Source organism: Lissotriton helveticus, chromosome 1_1, assembly GCF_964261635.1.
Source record: "Lissotriton helveticus chromosome 1_1, aLisHel1.1, whole genome shotgun sequence".
Lineage (NCBI taxonomy): Eukaryota > Metazoa > Chordata > Amphibia > Caudata > Salamandridae > Lissotriton > Lissotriton helveticus.
The window spans coordinates 1,089,061,933-1,089,068,988 of NC_136057.1; positions in this window are offsets into that span (position 1 = coordinate 1,089,061,933).

Below are 7,056 nucleotides of genomic sequence, written 5' to 3' on the forward strand. Positions count from 1 at the left end.
TGGTCTAATGATCTGGAAGAAGCAGACAAGGCTTAAAGGAGCTGGCTCAACAGCACATTAGACCACTGCATCCCAAAAAAACGGATCTGCACTAAGCGTATAAAATCCCATGCCTGGTACAACAAGTCTTTAAGGCAGGAAAAAAAAACACTGCAAATCCCTAGAACGCTCATGGAGATGCTCCTACGACCCCTCAGCAAAACTACTCTACAGACGGGCGATCAAAGCCTATCATAAGCTTGTCCAAAAGGCCAAAGCCACATATTACACCAATTTAATCACTTCAAGTGCCAATCCCTCCAAAACCATATTTTCCCTGGTTGATGATATGACGAAGCCCATAGCAACCACTAATAATACCATCTCCTCCAACCAACAGTGTGAAGAGCTAGCCCAATATTTCATCAATAAAATTGACCACATCTATACTACACTCGATGCACGTAGGGCGACACCGGACTCTCTGCTTTCTATAATCACCACTGACTCCTCCCCCCATCTTCAAGCCCTACCCCCCCTATCCTGTAAAGACATGGGCATCATCTCTAACAAGGTAAAATCTGGCTCTCCTGTCGACCCTGTCAAACCTGATATTTTCAGGAAGTTCAAAGACTGCCTCCTGACTGCAGGGAGGGCACTGATTAACAGCTCACTTCAGTCAGCGGTGCTCCCCAAATCATGGAAACATGCTAAGGTCGTTCCAATCCTAAAAAAGCCTACATTGGATGCCTCTGCTTCTGAGAACTTCTGGCCCATCTCTTTGCTCCCTTACCTGGCAAAGGTCATGGAATCCCATGTCAATACCACCCTTGCCAGGTATTTAGAGGAGAATGAGATTCTGGACAAATCACAAAACGGGTTCCGGTCTAATCATAGCACGGAATTCGCCTTGTTGGCAGTCACAGAGCAGTTGAAGGCGGTACTGGATGAGGGTGGCACCACAGTCTTAGTGCTGCTCTATCTGAGTGCCGCCTTTGACACGGTCTCCCATGGGATCCTACTCCATCGTCTTAGGGAGATCGGGGTCTGCGGTACGGCCTGGGCCGGTTTGCATCATTTTTATCTGAACGCTCCTTCCAGATTCATGCCCTCCCCCATCAGTCCAATATCCATCCTCTCAACTGCGGTGTCCCACAGGGCTCTGCGCTGAGCCCTACACTCTTTAACATTTATATTCGCCCTCTGGCCCTTCTGCCAAGGCCCGTGGGATTAGAATGTTATCCTATGCTGATGACACGCAGCTGTTGTTTACCTTCACTAAAGACTCTGGCCTAGATAAACTGAGGTTCAAGGAAGACATTCTGGTAATCTCTGACTGGCTAGCAGACAACTATCTTCAACTTAATGCCTCCAAAACGGAGGTGCTTCTGTTTGGGAGAGACTCGCATAACTGGGACCGCCAATGGTTGCCCGCTGAGTTGGGTCATCCCCCCCAACCAAAGAACGCTGTAAAAAACTTAGGGGTCCTAATGGACAATTTCATGTCCTTTGAACTGCATGCAAATAAAGTGGCAGGCACCTGCTTCGGCCTTCTACGTGGGCTGAAATCAATTTTAGGATTCTTTACTGCCCCCATCCGTCAGACGATCATTCAAGCAGTAGTCTTGTCTCGTCCAGACTACTGTAATGGACTCTTATTGGCCACCACTAAAATGGTTACGAAGAGATTACAATGAGCCCAGAACGCTGCTGCCCGTACTTTGTTTGCCCTCCCTAAGTACTGTCAAACCTCCCATCTCTTGAGGCGTTTACATTGGCTCCCGATTGAACAGACAATCCACTTCAAGACTCTCTGTATCCTTCACAAGATCTTATCCAGCCAGGGCCCCCAGATTCTACAGGGCCTTTGCTCATTGTATGTACCCACAGAGGCTTTGCGTTCCGCTGACCTGCACCTTGCTTGCACTCCTAGAGTGCGCAGATGCAGAGCAGGGGGACGTTCTTTTAGGTCTCTGGCTCCTCGCCTGTGGAACTCTATTCCGATCTCGGCCCGGTGTACCCAAGACCACTTGGCCTTTAGGAAACAGATTAAAACCTGGCAGTTCGCTTCAATCTAGCTGGGCCTCCTTCTGACCTGTTATGCCTGCTTTGCAGGCTCCCTGACTCCCTAGCTCCCTCTTTACCTCTGACGTGCGACCTGCTAGCGCTGGGACGCCCCGTTGCTGGGGTAGCCATGCGCTTTATAAATTTTATTAACATAACATAACATAACTTCGAACTCTGAGCTAGATGCCCCTACAGAATCGTCAACTGCGCTTGAAAAGATGTTTGAAGTGATCCAATCTAGTCTGCAGTCTATAGTTGGAAAGATTGAGGCATTAAATGGTTACATGGACCACATCTCCGCTAAACTGGATAAGCAGGCCGCAGGAATTGGTGAAGCTGAGCAGTGCATCTCGGACGCGGAGGATACACTCCAGTAGTTAACAACTAAAGCCCACGACATGGAGAATATACTAGCTGTTATTCAGGCCAAGTACGAGGACCTCGAAGCAAGGTCCCGTCGCAATAACCTACGTATAATGGACTTGCCAGAATCGACAAATGTGGGCCAACTTAAAACGTATGTCGAGAACATGCTGTAAGATATTTGCGGGGCTGACAATCTCTCCCAGCTGCTCATCATGGAACGGACACATCGCTCCCTCAGGGTCCGTAACCCCCCCCCCCTGGGGGCCCACATCGACTGGCGAGATTACTAAACTTCAGGGACCGTGATTCTGTCTTGCAAATATCTCACCAGGAAGGCACCATCAACTATCAGGGCAACACATTGGCGTTTTACCCTGATTTCACAGCCTCGGTACAAGCAGCGAGAATAGATTACCAACAAGTCAAAAAGATCTTGGTAGCTGAAAAAGTACCATATGCTATGCTATACCTGGCGCGGTTGCGCATTGGAACAGATGACGAGGCCAAGCTTTTAACAAACCCGAAGTTGGTGCTGGACCATGCGAAATCCTTGAGCCGCAAGAACAGACATGCCCCTGATGTATCAGAGGACGAGAGCTGAGGGCCATTACACTAGACGCTAAGGGACCTATTAGGATTGCGTGCAGATCACCACCCGCCAGATGTCCCCCGCCATATCAGTTCCACCGGTGGGCTTGCCATTCGGGCCGAAAAGTCACACAATATGGTCGCAGTGTCTTGTAGGCACCGCCATCCATATTATGTTGCCTGTGGTGGAATGCCTTTCCATGGCGGAGACTCTGCCATGGAAAGGCATGAAGGAAATCACCGTGGGGAACCGTTCCGGGCCCTTGTAGGGGGTGGGTGTGTGTGGCTGCACTGGGGGGTACCTATGGTACCCCCCATTATTGCGATGCACAAGGTGTCAGGCACCTGTCACGTTGTGCATGGCAGTGCACAGCATGGGCTTTCAGCATTGCAGCGGGTGCCCACCAGTGTGGTGGGCGCATCGTAATGGGCCTGGCAGTCTGTCGCGTGTTCCGTTACGGTGGCGGGCGGACTTTCGTAATAGGCCCCTTAGTATCCTTTGAGTGTTAATATGACTGAAGACACTATTCCAAGAACTGCGCCCGAGGGGCACTTGGGTGGACAAGGAGGGGCCCTCCTTGTTTCTGCAGCTTTATGTTCTATCCTGTGATTTCATGATATGATATGCACAAGCTGTGATTCCTTTGTTCTTTCTCCCTGTGCTTTGTTTTGACTTAAAGTACATAATGCTCTGCATTTATATAGTTGCTAGAGGGTGGTTGGTAGTAGGAGTACTTAGCGCAGGGCCAGCCACCTCCCTGGTCATCTAGGGAGTAGAAAGTGCCACAGCGCTCCCCGATGGGTGTTCCCCACATTGTACTTTTTGTATATTCTTTGTTGTAGGGGTATATGTTAGGTGCAGGGATGGCTTTGGCAAATTGAATGTGCTGAAGTGTGTGGGGGTGGGGGGTTCTATTGATACACAAGGGGGTTTGTTCATAGTGATTGACTTGATACACGGGCATTGGTATATACACAGCAATATGTTGCTACGTAACTGGGCAAATGGTACAACTATGCACAACTCTCTACATGGCATTCATAGGTGACAAATTCACATGTTTAACATGGAATGTCCAAGGGCTTAACTCTCCACAGAAAATATGAGAGGGTTTTGCCTACTTGGACAGAAATGGGGTCCAGATTGCTCTACTACAAGAGATGCACCTCACTAAGATGACTGAGGCTAAATTTGCTGTTAAATGGGCTGGTTATAAGCTTGCTTCATCCTATTCCTCCAATGCTAGAGGTGTTCTCATCCTTCTCAAACGCGGGCTTTTATTCTCGCCAATCAAAACACATACTGGTGATGAGGGGCGTTACGCCCTAGTGCATGGCAAACTGGGGATGTTGCTGGTGACTATGGTTAATGTATATGGCCCCATTGTGGATGAGCCTCAGGTGTTTACACGTATAGTTCAGATATTGTGAGACTGGCTGGAAGCCGAAATACTATGGGGGCTGATTTTAACATGCATCTCAATCCTCAATGGGATAAATCCACAAAAAATAAGTGGGGGCACATTAAAAACTGCCAAGTGCATTGGAAAGGCCATGGCTGAGCTCGCGTTGATAGACGCGTGGCGACTTAGAAATTGCAACATCAGGGAAGGCACGCACGCTACACCGGCATATGGTAGTTGGTCCAGACTAGACTACTGGCTACTGAGTGAAGGGACACGTGACTGGGTTGCAGAAGTGGTTTCTCTCCCTCGCACATTATCAGATCTACTTATCCCAATTAACACCCATTGGCCATTTACATGGAGATTCCGATCCGAAGCCCTGTTAGACCCGGTTTACAAAGAAACAATCAGGAAACAAATTGAGAGGTATTTTAATATGAATGTAGGGTCTGTGGATAGCGCTGCAACTCTTTGGGAGGCCTTTAGGGTAATTGGCTTGTGTAGGCACCACGGCTGGTATCCTTAACCCCTTGGCCGCGGCGGTAATTCCGCCGCGGCACTGGGGGGAGGGGGCCCGCAAGGCGCTGACATGCTGGTGACAGAACCACTCCGTCACCAGCCACGGGTGGGCTGTGGTAATGACGGAGTGGTTCCGTCACGGCCCCGCCCGCCTAATAGAACGCAAAATCAACGCCGCCCAGGCACCCGTGGCTGGTGACTGGTGACGTTCGCACATTCTTTACTGAAGTTCTCGGCTAAATCAAAACAATGGCTGTGGGGATTTCCCAGGTCGTGGTAGGTTTGATTTGTTTTGAGAACACCGTATGCCTATTAGGGGGCTGGAGAAATAGTGCTTGCCTAATGAGATGGCATGCGCTATGACCTAATCAGATAACGGGCTTCTGTGCCGTTGTGTGGCTAATCAGATAACGGGTTTCTGTGCAGTTGAATGGCTGCTAGTTGATTATTAACCAGACAAGGGTCAGAAATAGGGGGATCGATACAGTACCCATAGTAAATACATCACAGTTTCACCCAGTCTTAAAACTTTAAGTCTAATATCATCAGTAGAAGACCTAGTTAACTTCTGTCCTACGTCTATACTATTGAAGATATTAATCCAATGCGCAGAGCCTATTGGGATAATAGGAACTACACTACATGCGCCCAACTGTTTGGATAGGTGACAAATCTAACGTAAGACATTAGAGTAACTCAGTCGTGCTTTTTCACACAGACCCCTTTTCCCCATAATACTCCAAAGACGTCTGGGTGAAAGGTTAAATCCGCCAAACTTAGTAGGAGGAGACTCCTATGTATGGTTCTTGGTTTATTCAACGTTGAAGGATACACTGTTCCAAAATATTGTGCATCTAATCTTTGTTTCCATAGAAACCTGATCTGCAAATAAATAAAATAACTTTCTTGACATTAGAATGTCACAAGCTGAAGAAGAAAGGGAGACAGCTAGAATAGCAGCTCAACTCCTAGCGGCTGACAATAGTCTCCTACAGCAAGACCCGGAGGCAATACTCATCCCGGTCAACATAAGGAAATCTATAACTTTAAAACGTATAGATCAGTAGTACTACCGCCCCTTGCTGGTAAAAAGGAAAACCGAGTCATATCCATCGACCTGGTTAAACCACAATCATGTGGCCGATAACAAATAGTAGGCCAAGTGGACTCCCAAGAAGTAGCAGAACACCAAAGTTTGCTACATCGACAGAGGTTCAAACTGAAAGACTGATCACATTTGAACAATCTACAGTGAAACAACAAGGACTATGCAACAAAGCAATGGAACTTGAACCTCTTAAAACCCAAATAAAAGCTTATCATCAAGAAACACCGACCTACGATGATGTAACTACAGACTTTTCTAATGAAACAAAGCAAAATCCAAAAGCAAAAAGTAATCCAGAAGCAATTGGAACAATTGACAGAACGGCATCCGGCTACTTCATCAACTTCGATGATTTTTCAGAAGATCCAAGTGAACCAGAAGTACAGCCATCAACAAAAACTTTTAAAGACAAAGCAAAGGAACTTTTTCATCAACTAAAGGGAACCTATCTGACTTCTTCATGGATTGAAATTTGGGTGACATTAGGTGCATTTATCCTCATACTTTGGCTCATCATGGTACTATGCTTGGGACATTTCATTGAGGGAAAATATGCTAAAATGGACACAGCAAGCCAGAAAATCAACTTGGTCCTTAAACCTCACACATCTTCACACGTCAAGAAAAGAGAACTTTCTTCAGAGAACTTCACAGCCAATCCTATACCAGGCGGTGTAGCATGGGACAATACTGATTATGAAATCTATCGCCCGGTTGAAATCCTGAAGTATCCACATCAATTTAAGATCTCGTTAAGTGACTTTGTAAAACCAAGCACATTTGATGATGAATGGGACTTTGAAAGTATTAATGATATGATGTCTGACCTAGTAATGTCTGCTAAATTTACAGAACATGATTATTTGCAGGGATCGTCTAATTATGATCAAATGTTCTGCTACAACCACTATGGTAACCATTATCTCCATAAATCTGCAAAACCTAGAAATGTTTTAAATTATAACCAATGGGAACATTGTGCTACTCCTCCAAAGGGTAGTTCTAAAACATTTTATGATAAAT